Genomic DNA, 14,467 nt, shown 5'->3' on the forward strand with positions numbered 1-14,467 from the left:
GACAAAACTATCGTATAAAAAAAACTATTCGAATGAAAATAGTAACTAAACTATCGAATGAAAAAAACTATTTGAAAAAATAGTAACTAAATGAATGAATGATTTAAAACTATCGAATGAATGAATATTTTACAACTATCGGTAGTTTGATAGTTTTTATTCGATAGTTCCCATCGCTAATTATTACCATATTTTCAAATGCATAATGTAATATGTAATACGATTGTATAAATTTGAATAATTTGATGATTTTTATAAGATAACAAATATTGTTAAGCGTCAAAAAGGTCAATGTCAATTTATATCATATTCATGATAAATGTTAAAATCTCATGTCACATATTGACTACTTTTTTAAGGGACTTTGAGTCTAGTATATAAGATGAAATTCTAGGTGGATACCAAGACAAAAAATTTTCCAATATTAAATTAAATGAAAAAATATTACAGAATTGAAAAAAAATGTTCCACATACGCCACAGTGACTCTTAGTTGATACTCACTCAATGAAACTAGTCAAAACTTACTTCGTTGTGCTTAAAAAGCTAAGTAAAAATGAAAAATAAAGTCATTAAACGTGCATATGATGTACTAGGCCTGCTTCTAATTCAGACTCATAAATTTTTGTGGATGCAAAGTTGAGAAATTAACAGGTGGGTTAGTTCAAAATGTGGTTTTTAATTTTCAGCAACAATATTAATCAGGACCATCAAGCGTTAATTTTGGAGAAATCCTAAAAAAAAAAAAACCATAACCATAAAATTACTCATGCCTAATTTCATATTTAAACTTAAAAATTCTATGATTTAAAATGCGGGCCACAAACTTTTGTTAAAATTCCCATAAGTCCGATCAGCCATCACCAACCAAACTATATCACGGATATGCACGATGCAAGCAAACTCAATTACTAAGCTTTGTTAAACAATCAATACGATTCCCAGTTTAAATCATAGAGCCCATCAACCATTGAGAGAAACAAACAAATTAGCACTTAAACAAGAAAACCCATGCATTATAATACGAAATATATTGGCAATTGCAATTAGAGTCATCCCTCATTCGAGAGGATATACGAGTAGGTATGTATTTATATGAGGGTGGCGAAATAACCACATTGGAGGAGTAGATATAGATTATAAATGTAGGTATAGGTGTAAGTTAACGTAAATAGGTTCTCGGTTTACATCCGCAAACTGACCATAAATCATAATTATCCATGTGAACCTACCAATTCGGTCGTTAACATTGGAAAACCCAAAAGCAAATGTTGGTTATGGAGGGGGTGCATACAATGAAGTATCAAACATCATTTTATAGAGGATTTGGTTGAATACGTAGTAACGCGTCACGCAAAATGGCAGGACATCAGAATGACACTGAAACTTTCTTAATGCTTGGACACTTCAAGTTAGATTGATTAGAATGAAGGTTGTAAACATATCAATTGAAAAAAAAAAATGCATTTGAAATTTAAAATAATATTGCAAATTAAATAAATTTGCATTGAAAAAAAAATATTGTTAGGTAATAAAAAAAAAATATTTATTGCAAATTAAAATAATAAATTTTTTATTGCAAATAAAAATATTTTGCATTGCATGGAAAAATAAAATGCACGACTGGGTAGCACGAACTTGCTCTTAGAGCTAAAGTTGCTTAAATTTTTAAGACTTTTTATATAGAAATTTGGAAAAAAAAAAGTAAAATTCGATTTAAAAAAAAAAAAATAAAATCTGAAATTAAATTGCCCTCCAAAACAAGTATGCAGTTTTAATTGATATACTAACATGCATTTTTAGAAAAAAAATTTTTTAAATCGTTAGAGCCGTTTTTTAAAAAACTAATTTTTTATAAATAATTTTTTGGAAAAAAGTTTTAAAATAAAATTGGTACCTATGCCATTTTGTAGAAATCACTAATCAACATCTAAAAACAAAATTTCAAAAAAATTCAATGTCCCGTTTTCAAAAATTTGATTTTTCAAAAAAAAAAATTCAAAATTCTTTTAAAAATACAAAAATTATTTTTTTGGGAATTTTATTTTTGGTTAATATTTAAATTTTATAAATACTTCTTCATAAAGTTTCGTTGAAATCGAATAAAAACTTTCGGAGATAATCGGATTTGAAAACGGTTCAATGGCAGGTACCGTTAATAATGATTTTCAAAAAAAAATTTGTTCATTAAAAGATAGACCTTGTCTGAAAACTTACATTTGAATTTTTTAAACAAAATCGTTCGAGCAATTTATGTATATATTTTAGTACCTATATCGCAAGTAAAAATGAATTTGTAGAACCCTGATGAGAATACATCCATGTAAGTTATATAAATACTTCGAAGTCTATTTATCGATTTAGGTTAAAAAATTAATCGAATATACATACAAAAATTATAAACTAACAAATTATAATAATTCGCAAAAAAAGAATAAGGAAACAAAAGGATATTGTTTTTTTTTTCTACTCGCACAAAGATGGAGAAACAAGTAGCTAAAAACTCAATTTGTATTTTCCGCAAAAATTAATAATTTATTCTTTAACAGTTTTAACTTTATTGAATTCTCCGAATTAATACCAAAATAAACTTAGAAAAATAGTTATTCTCTTTTATTAAGTTGAAAGTTTTTATTCATTCAAAATTTTCTGAAAAGGATTCCCTTTTTGGAATTCAGAAAAAGTTTTTTAAAATTTATCGAATGAAAAAAAAATTAAGTTGCACTTTTTATTCACCAGACTAATTGATGATCGTTAATGTTAATTCCGCGAATTTCCTTAGCAAACGTGTCCTGTCGAGGAAGTATAAACTGAAGAGTAGTATCGTTATGTGTTTGACGGAGGAAGAATAATTTTTGATTCTGTGATATTTAAGTTTTTATTTTTTTCAGTTAAAAATTCATAACCAAAAAATGCACAACAACTTCTATACTTTTACTTAAATAAGTGTATAGTTGTCTTTGTCTAGAAGAGGAACATCCTTTTCCAAAAATTTTGTTTGCTAATTAAATTCAGTTGTTGAACTAGAACTACTTTATGGTAACGATTAGTTATAGTTGACTGTATATGGATGATGGATGCCTGCAAAACGGATGCGACGACGACGACGAATTTAAGAGGGGTGAAAGGATATTATGTTGATGATTATGACGATGACGATGAAGATGAAAGTACAAACTCTGTTTTTAAACTCCTTTTTTTTTTGTTTATTTTTTTTTTAAGTATAGACATTTAGATGAACAAAAAGCCCATTAGTAGCGGTGCAGTGAATTGCTCGCATGAAATACTTTGCCAACTTATATTTTCAAACGAGACATGAGATATTAGTGTAATATTTCAATTTAAAATGAAGGATTATGCTGTGGAAATGTTCATGGAATATTATGTGGAGATACAATAATATTCAACATGGTTTTTTTTTAATTTTAAGGTGGTTTGTTATGGCTGGAAAATGTTTTGGTTTTATGTATTTGGTTGTGAGAGGTTACTTTTTTACTTTTACTTGCATGCAGTACTGAATAATGAAAACATTTTATAGTTTCTGTGATACTTTAAGAATTTAAAGCATTTATTTCCTATTTTTGTAACAAATTTGTGTTATTTAATAAGCTCTTTTGAATTAAAGAGACTTTATGAAATACAAGTTCTTCATCAAGAAGAAGGAATTCACGGGGTAAAAAGAGTGATTTTAAGGGTTTTGCGCTTTCATCCACGATGAAACATTGAAAAATAGAAGTTCTTCATCAAGCAAAAGAACTTACAGGGTAAAAAGTGTGATTTTAAAAAGTAATGCACTTTCATCCAGGATGAAACATTACAAAATAGAAATTCTTAATCAAAAATTAAGACTTCACTGGGTAAAAAGTGTGATTTTCATAAATAATGCGCTTTCATCCAGGATGAAACATTACGAAATAGAAATTCTTCATCAAATATGAGAACGTCACGGTTTAAAAAGTGTGATTTTCAAAAGTAATGTGCTTTCATCCAGGATGAAACATTATAAAAAGAAATTCTTTATCAAGAATGAGGACTTCACGTGATAAAAAGTGTGAAACATTACAAAAGATAAAAAATATGAAACATTACAAAATAGAAATTCTTCATCAATTATGAGAACTTCAGGATGAAACATTATAAAATAGATACACTTCATCAAAAATGAAAACTTCACGGGATAAAAAGTGTTATTTTCAAAAGTAATGCGCTTTCATCTAGGATGAAACATAACAAAATAAAATTCTTCATGAAAAATGAGGACTTCACGTGGTAAAATGTGTGATTTTAAAAATTAATGCGTTTTCATCCAGGATGAATGAATACTAAATAGAAATTCTTCATCAAAAATGAGGACTTCACTGCGATAAAAGTGTATTTTTGAAAAGTAATAAGCTTTCATCCAAGATGAAACATTACAGAATAGAATTTCTTCATCCACAATGAGGACTTCACGGGCTGAAAAGTGTGATTATTAAAAGTAAAGAGCTTTCATCCAAGATGAAACATTACAAAATAGAAAGTTTTCATCAAGAATGAAGACTTCTCTGGGTAAAAAGTGTGACTTTTAAAAGTTACGCGGTTTCATCCAGGACGAGACTTTATGAAAAAAAAATTCTTCATGAAGGAAAAGTGTTACTTTCAAGAGTAAAGAGCCTTCATCCAGGATGCGCTTTGATGAAATCATCAAAAATATAGAATTCAAAAGGCAAAAAGATTGTGATAAAGGACGAATTATGAATAAAGATTAAGGAAGAGACTTTATGAAATCAAATTTCTTAGCTATGATTATGTTTTTTGTAATTTTTTGTGTGATAGAAGATTTCATGTAACCTATTGTTAATGGATTACATATAGAATTCAGTTAGAATTTTCCTTAAGATCTTCACAAGAATACAAAGTTCTTAATTAAGTTTGAGTGGACTTGTTCAAATTCAAAGACTGGAATTAGGCCAGTAAATTCTTCATTCTTACATAAGAAATAACTAACTATCAAAATTTACATCATAATTGTCCTTAATTCCTTTTGTATACATACATAATCTTTTCTCAAATTTTATTAAGACCCAAGATATAAGTTCAAAGAACATTCATTTATTGTATGATCTTCTTTTGGGAATAATACTCAAATAAACTTCCTTCAAATAAACTCCCCCAAGGTATATACAATTTTAGTTTAATTTTTTTTTTATTTTACAAAAGTCCTTTTAATTTATCTTTTCCTTTAACAAAATATATTTCATCGAAAAAGCTTTATACATTAGCAATGATTCTGATTCTAATATAGCAAGACAAACTTGCCAATTTATTTTCATTACAAAACTCCACCTCACATAAATCAGTTTCGTTGAATTTATTCTTATACCACTGTTTTTTGTTTGTGTGTGTTTTTTGTATTTGTGTGTGTTTGTGTGTAAAATCACAAAGAGACTAACTACCTCAGTTTCGTAACGCTTCAATCATAAGCGCATTCCATACAGAGCTCAGAGCTTCAAAATGGGGGGTCCTATACATGTGTTACCCGTTCCTCAGTTTTTCTAAAAACTCCTTTTACCCATCACCACCACCACCACAATTCAAATAGTTACCATATTTCTCCAAAGGGAATCCATCCCAGGCATCAGGAGCAAAGTGTATTTTCTGTGTGTAATAAATACATGCATAGGAAGGGTACCCAAAGTGCCAAGGACAAGGAGTGAGGAAGAGGATACCTCTCTGACTCTGCTCCTGACGAAATGATATGTGATGATGGTTATCCCAAAAGACTGCTGGCTTCTCTGGCATAAATATGCTCTGACAAAAATTTGAATATCAACGTCTCCACTCGTTTCTGATGTCTTTCATCTGGATGATATGTGTGTTCTCTCTCCTTTTAACTAGATACAAACAGATCCTAGTCCCAAGCACACTCTTAGCTTCATTATATACACACCGAAAATATTCCAGAGATCCAGATTAATGCCCATGAGACAGGTGTGATTGTCTTAACAAGATGTAAGCTGTCAGATTTGATAGATTCACATCATCGTTACGTCGACAGCGACAACCTCGACGACGACGATGAGAGGAACGACGAGGACGATGACGAAGTTTTCATCAAAAAAAAAAAAAAAAAAATGGAAAATCTTTGAAGCAACTGTAAAAGACATTAAAACATCCTTGGCGTTAAGAATTTTTTAAAATTGTGTTTTCAGATAGATTTATCTTTATTTTTGACAAATTATTTGTTGAATTGCTTAATTTTGTGTAGTATTAATATGAAAATAAATAAAACAAAATAAAATAAAATTTAAAAAATTTAAAATAAAATAAAAAAGAAAAGAACAAATAAAGACCATGTATGGTACCCTTGGAACATTATATTTAATGATTTTCAAAAGTTATGCGCTTTCATCCAGGATGAAACATTACAAAATAGAATTTTTTCAGCAAAATTTAAGACTTCACGAAGTTAAAAGTGTGATTTTTTTAAAGTAATGCGCTTTCATCCAGGATGAAACATTACAAAAAGAAATTTTTTATCAAGAATGAGGACTTCACGTGATAAAAAGTGTGAAACATTACAAAAGATAAAAAGGATGAAACATTACAAAATAGATATTCTTCATGAAGAATAAGTAATGCGCTTTCATCCAGGATGAAACATTACAAAATAGATACACTTCATCAAAAATGAAAACTTCACGGGATAAAAAGTGTTATTTTCAAAAGTAATGCGCTTTCATCTAGGATGAAACATAACAAAATTAAAATTCTTCATGAAAAATGAGGACTTCACGTGGTAAAATGTGTGATTTTAAAAATTAATGCGTTTTCATCCAGGATGAATGAATACAAAATAGAAATTCTTCATGAAAAATGAGGACTTCACGGCGTTAAAAGTGTATTTTTGAAAAGTAATAAGTTTTCATCCAAGATGAAACATTACAAAATAGAATTTCTTCATCCACAATGAGGACTTCACGGGCTGAAAAGTGTGATTATTAAAAGTAAAGAGCTTTCATCCAAGATGAAACATTACAAAATAGAAAGTTTTCATCAAGAATGAAGACTTCACTGGGTAAAAAGTGTGATTTTCAAAATTAATGCGCTTTCATCCAGGATGAAACATTACAAAAAAAAAATTATTCAACAAGAATGAAGACTTCACGGGGTAAAAAGTTTGATTTTAAAAAGAAATGCGCTTTCATCCAGGATAAACATTAAAAAATAGAAATTCTTCATCAAAATTGAAGACTTCACTGGGTTAAAAGTGTGATTTTCAAAAGTAATGCACTCTCATCCAATGAAATAAAATAAAGACAACTTTATTTTATTTTACCCTTATAACATAATTTATGAAATCCATAAAACCCGTTTCCAATCAAGATTTATACACAAATTTATTTAATAAATTCGCAAAGTACGTGCGAAATTTTTCCATCATGATGATGACTACTTAATTTTTTAGATCGTATCACATCCGAAATGACTTCAATTTTCACCCTCAACCGTTTACACATTCAAACCCTAATTTATCTCAAAGAAAAATCATCTTTTATTTCGGTAATACTCTCTTCATGTAAGCTGCGATTTAGAAATTTAAACACCTTCTTTTAGTCCTTTAGAAAAAGAAAAATAATCTTTGAAAAAAAAAAAACCATATATCCGTAGCCTGAGAAAAGGTCGCAAGATTTCCTGTAAGCAGGTAAAGTACATCTATACACAAAATGATGAAAAAAGAGTCAAACATAAAATCTCATTCCGGATATGTTCCCAAAATAACAACAAAAAAAACGCATGTTTTGCAAAATACTCCAAGGACCAATGTGCCAAGTCAAAATACACTAAGGGTAGTGTTCCACATCCCCACATATTCCACACAACCACGATTATCATTCAGTTTCATCAGCGTAAAGATTAGGAACCATCGCATTAATATTTCATGAAAATTTTGGTATATTTACCTCCAATTGGATTTTGTGCCCAGAATTCTTAAGTGCGTACGCGTGTGGAACAGAGCGGAGGCGACCCCTGAACCTGAATTCATTCATTGAAAATGTGTGAAAGCGATGTGTGTAAGTAAAGAAAAAAAAATTATTATATTCTGAAAATTCACTATGCCGCGCCGCATTGTCATCATCATCATCAACATCGTTGTCGTCTTTATCAGGAATATACAACAACAAGATTGAAAAGAAGGAAGCCCAGGATATGTGTTAAGGAAAACGAAACATCATCATGGGTAAACGCCTCCTGCTCGTTTCATGGTTAGAAACGCTTCTTTTTGAAAGTTCAGGGCCAAGCAAAAAAAAAAAACGGAAACCTTACAAAAAGAATAAAATTTCACAGATTGTATTCACATTCATCGCATTCCATCTTTTCACCTTTATTTTTTTTCTTTTTGAGAATGAAAATGCGGGAGGAGACGGTGACATTACTTACTGCTTTTCTTATGCCTTTGTGAATATTTGAGATCTTTCACATTTTTTTTTTTTTTTTGTTTGTAAGTTCTACAATATTTGTGTCAAAGGCAGTGACATAGAAAAGGAATTCATATAAAAGTTCATAGTTTTTGTGAATGTAGAATTTTAATTTTTTTTAATTTAGAGCGTCACGTTAAATTCAAACTTTTTGAAATTTCAAATCCCCTTCGCATTGGATACAATTGGGACCTTAAGAAAATTCACGTTTTTGGGGTCATTCTGTTCAAAATTCTAAACCCAATAAAAACAAAACTACGCATGTAAAATTTATAAAATATACATTTGTGTACTTTCCTATACAGTTTGGACCTTAAAATAATTCACCCTCAAAAAAACAACGATTACTCAGTTAAAATGCGTTTTATGGAAGTCAAGCTTTACAAATTCCAAACCCCATAAAATTAAAACTATGTATCCAAAACATATAAAAAAACACATGTTTTTAATCTACTATACAGTTGAGACCTAAAAAAAAAAATTCATCTTAAAAGATATGCCATGTTTTTGCACAAACGACGATTACTCAGTCAATATGAGTCATTTTGGGGTCAAACTTTGCAAAATTCTAAGCCCCATAAGATAAAAATTACTCACCCAAAACTAATAAAATATAAATTTTTGTACTCTTCTTTTAAGTCGCCTTAGCAGTGGATAAAATCGGGACCTTAAAAATATTCACCTAAAAAAAAAATTGCTATGTTTTCGTCTTTTTGGGGTCAAACTTTGCGAAATTCCAAACCCCATTAAATCAAAACTACGCACCCAAAACATATAACATATAAGCTATTAAGTCCCCTTAGTAGTGAATACAATTAGGACCTTAAAGAAATCACCTTAAAAAAATATGCTATATTTCTGTCTTTTTGGGTTTAAACGGGTTGGGGTCGAAATTCTGTATGTTGCAAAATTCTGTATTCAAAATACTGTATGCCAAAATACTGTATGTCAAAATTCTGTAGGTATGTGCAAAATGCTGTAGGAACAAAATTCTGAAAGTCAAAATTCTGTATAGCAAAATTCTGGTTGGTCAAAATTCTGTTTTGTAAAATTCTGTACGGCAAAATTCTGTAAATCAAAATTCTGTAAAAATGCTGTAAAAAAATATCGTTTTGATAATGTAAAAAAGTGCGCGTTCATACAGTATTTTGACGGTCAGAATTTTGTATTTACAGTATAATGACGTACAGAATTATGGTACTACAGTATTTTGATCCCACAGAATTTTGTCGTACAGAATTTTGACAAGCAGAATTATGACCCGCTCCCGGGTTTAAACTTTGCGAAATTCCAATCCCCATAAAATCAAAACTACGCACCCAAAACTTATAAAAAAAATACATTTTTTACTCTTGGGACCTACAGTTGGGACCTTAAAAAAATTCTCCTAATAAAACATGCTACGTTTTCGGAAAAATAAAATCAAAACTACGCACCCAAAACTTATAAAAAACATATCTTTTACTCTGCTATATCTACAGTCGGGACCTTAAAAAAATTCTCCTTAAAAAAATATGCTATGAACGATTACTTAGTCAATATGCGTCTTTTAGGGGTCAAACACTTTGCAAACTTCCAAACTCCATAAAATCAAAACCACGCATCCAAAATATATAAAACAAAAATTTGTTGACTCTTTTATAAGATTGGGACCTTAAAAAAATGCGTCATTTTGGGTTCAAAATTTTGCAAAATTTCAAAAACCCAAAAATCGAAACTACGCATCCAAAACTTATACAAGATACATTTTTGTACTCTGCTATTCAGTCCTTTTCGTATTGGATAAAATCGGGACCTAAGAAAATGTTTCTAATGGTCTTAAACTGCAGCCATAGGTAAAGAGGTCAAAGTAAAGTTTATTTTTGAGCTAAAAATATCCCATTTTTACAATACCTCATTTTTTAACATCATATAAACAAAACATTCTGCCCAAGTTCTGTCATTAACAAAATCCTTCAATACAAGCGTCACATTACACCTTTCCCACCTTCAAAATAACACCTCTTATACATCCCACATTATTTGACTTTGAACAAAAGAAAAAGAAAAGCTCTTTTTATATGCTCTTTTGAAAGATTAGATACCTTCTATATTCGCAAATTGATTTCAAATGGTGTGTCATGTCCCACGTGAATTGCTCACAGATTTACCTTACATATATCTACAAGGACTATACATACCTTCCTGTTTATGATAAACCAAAATATCAACAATGTTCCATCGGTTTTCCAATCGAGTGGTGTGCTTAAAACATCTCTCTCGCACAATATACCTTCTCCTTGCTGATCTTCGACCCACTAACTTAGGTATACGAAACCAGAGTGAAATCACATCAATAGAACTATATATGCACAGTAAAAATATAATGCCACAGGCTGTAACAATATAAACAGAATTTTAACCCACCCCATCATTGATGCCGAAAAAAAACCAAAAATCCTTCGATCATAATAATAACAATAACAACAACCTCGTCGTCGAACAGCAATATAACCTAGTACACTCCTTGCGAATAACCACAAGAAAAGTGTAAGAATGGGGCAAGAGGATATTGGAGACATATGAAAAGCAGAAGCATTAAAAGACCAATCCAAATATGAAGGAGTACCAAACAAAGCCAGCGAAGCTTTTTAGTGTGACCATCTGTTTTTTTTTTTTACTTGATAACGTCTTATAAATCGGTGAACCATCCATGGAAAGTGACGCCATTTTCTCCCGCTCTGCCTGAATTTTTTGGCAGCATGAATTCTAAAGGATTTTTCAAAAATTCAATCATTAAATAGGGTAAAAAGGGGTAAAACGAAATTGCAAAAAAATTTCTATTTTCTAAACGCGACGTTGTAGAAAGTTGAATTTTTTTTTAAACGATAGATAAATTTATTGTAAGGCCGACAAAGATTTTAAAAAAAATTGTAAAAAACGTTTTTTAAACTAAAAATTTCGACATGATTGGCTTTAAAAAAGTCTTACTTTTTTTTTGTGGGCATTGTACAGATATGATTGAAGCATCATATTAAAGCTGAAATAATTAGCTTTGAGATAATTCAAAATTTATTGTAGGTTGTTATATAAAAAAATGGATTTTCGGGTGATGGAAGGAAAAAAAAGTTTGATTTTTTTCACTTTTTTCATAAAAAATGATTGTTTTTTAATAAATTAATTTTTTACTTTTTGCACATTGTAAAAATTTAACTTTATTTTTATTCTTTAAAAGAGGTTGTTTTAATGGCATAATTTTTTTGTGAGTTTTATAAAAAAATGATATAGTGAGAAAATACTTTAAGATTTATTTTTCATTTTTTTTTTTACAAAAGCACACAACCTGTTTTCTCCTGACGTTATCACGTTAAATTATCGTCTGTAAACCGACTTTTCGGACAACCACTTTTTTTTAATTGGCTGTGATTTTCCAGATTCAACTACAAATTTGCCGAAATCTTATAACTTTTAGAACAGGAATGACATTGACAGTAGTTGTCAATTTGACAGTTAAGTTATTGATTTGACATTATAATTGCCTTAATTTAGAGCTTATTGAAGAAAAAGAACTTTAATAAAATCAACACTATTTTCTACAAAGGATTTTCCCTGGTTTAACATTTTGGAACCTTTTTCAAATTTAAAAAAAATATAGTCACCCTAATTTGTGAACTCTAACCATACCTTCATGTATAAAAATCAGTGATACCAGGAAGCAAGGAAAAACATAAAATTATTATGCAAATTGAGTTTTCCACATGACTGAGCATATCGATATATACTCGTATGTGTTTTTGGTTGGTGATGGTGATGGTGGTATGTCCTTTGAAGCATGATGGTGTGTGCGTGTGAGGCCATATCACTTCACATATGATGTTATATATTCCCATTGGGGCATCACGCGGCAATGGCGCCGCCACTGCCAACAGCGATGATGGTGAAGGAAGAGCATTGGCCAGGGGGAGTGAAGTACAACATATATACACACAGCTGAGTGATGGTGTTATTCCCAATCTGATCCATTCCTAAGGATGTCACTGAGATTTCTATTTCCTTTGGGTTTGCTTTTGCGGTAAAAAGATGATGATGATGATGACGATGATGATGATGATGGAGTAGCATAGAAAAAAAAAACCCTTCAGATTCACTATACTCGTATATGAAGATACGAGGCGCGATGGCATGAAATGTGAAAAAGTTTCAATCGCAATTGGAATTTTTTTTTTTTTCTTTTACATCATGCTTCTAATAGGACAAGTACTGCAATCATGGAGTGCAACAAGAAGAAAAAAAAAACACACGTTCAGCATGCTGAAATTTCATTCAATATTTGCTATGCTGTGATAGAGAGATTTTTAAGAAAGCGAAAAAAAAGAAGCGAAAATTGACTGCAGTATGAGAATCGATAGGTTAAAGCTTATATTGGGATGTCATATGAAGGCAGAGAATGTATATACGTACATTATGGAATTTTTCTCTAGTAAGCTTTTTTTTAGACCTCATTGAATAAGATGCATACATACATTTGATTGGAGGAGCTGCTTAAAATTAAAAATTAGCTGAAGAAACAAGCAAACATGCAAAAAGAAAATAGAAGACATACAGACAGATTTACTTGACAGACATGAATATAGATACACAAGAAAGCTATTACTTACAGAAACACAAATACAGTTACACCCATACATTAAGAAAGACACAGCGAAAGGCTTAAATACAGGCATACGGATGGGACATATTGACTGTCATACAAACAGACAAGCTTACTAAAAATATGTGCATGTTAACACAAAAGATGGCAAACTGATGCTTTTGAAGGTAAAACCTTTAAACTTACTAAAACTTATTAAATGAATATCCAAATCCTTTTGATGAGGTTCTTGTCTACATTAAACAACGTTTTCAAAAAGGTATAAACTATATTTATATGACCAGGGGTTTAGTCAGGGCATGCATGGTTTCAAAAAGTCAACACATACCTATTTCAAATGATAAAAAACTTTAACCCTCTTGGGGCGCCATCTAGTGTCAAAATAAAAATCTGAAAAAATTAGAGGATTTTTTTTTATTATTTAGAAACAGTTTTTCCACTTAGGAACTTGATTCTAGAGAAAAAAAACCTAAATAACGAACGCGCTTATATACATATAGCCAAAAAAAATAGTACGCATACACCGTAGTGACCGATTAACGTGTAAATCTTTAAACCAGTATTGTTTTGTTTTTTTGAGTAATTTTTACAGAAAGCTTGTGAGTGGGTTGACTACTGTGTTACTTTTCTACATCTTTTAAGACCTAAGCGTTAGAAACAAAGTCGTCAAAATGATTTTTTTTTCAAATTCTTCTAAAAAAAAACAGGTTTCAACTTTAATTTGTTTTTTCCTTCAGTGAGCTCGTTCAAAAAAGTCCTTCAGAAAAGTAAGACAAGTTAAAAACCTTTTTCAAAAATTATGTAACGTTTTAACTTTCAAAATATACAAGATTAACATGAAAATGTTACACAGTTACTCCAGAAATTCTTTTAGATCAAAGAATAAAAATTATTAAAAGCATGCCATTTCATTTACACGCTGTTTTTCTGTCCCCATTTAATTTTACATAAACGAAACATAATAATTATGCTGCAATGTATTTAAAAAAAAATAATAAAAAAGAGTTAATGACAGCGGTGGGATTCGAACCCACGCCCTTTCGGACTGGTGCCTAAAACCAGCGCCTTAGACCGCTCGGCCACGCTGCCGTTGAAAATAACAGTTATAACTGCAAAAGTGACACATTTAATTTTAGCTTTTCCGAATTACTTGTCTCCTTATGATTTGAGATTAAATAATGTTCTATTTCAATCGACAAATAATTTTTAAGTCTTTTTTTTTAGAATAAGCGACAAAATCATGGAGTTGGAAAATTTAAGTTTTAGACGTTTTTACTCGCTCTATAATATTCAATTATGGCGTTTTCGATTGGAAGTCTGGAAGCGTCCGGAATCATTCTGAACAAGTTTTATTCACACAAAACTATCAGTTTTGTGCG

At 30.3% G+C, this 14,467-nt stretch overlaps 1 non-coding gene across 1 annotated transcript; it reads right to left on the reverse strand.

Annotated features, from left to right (window-relative positions):
- Nucleotides 1-14,097: 14,097 nt before the first annotated feature.
- On the reverse strand, nucleotides 14,098-14,177 carry Trnal-uag (transfer RNA leucine (anticodon UAG)). The gene has a single exon. It is a non-coding gene; the product is annotated as a tRNA-Leu (tRNA).
- Nucleotides 14,178-14,467: the final 290 nt, after the last annotated feature.

The sequence above is a fragment of the Episyrphus balteatus genome, chromosome 2, assembly GCF_945859705.1.
Source record: "Episyrphus balteatus chromosome 2, idEpiBalt1.1, whole genome shotgun sequence".
In the NCBI taxonomy this organism is placed as follows: domain Eukaryota; kingdom Metazoa; phylum Arthropoda; class Insecta; order Diptera; family Syrphidae; genus Episyrphus; species Episyrphus balteatus.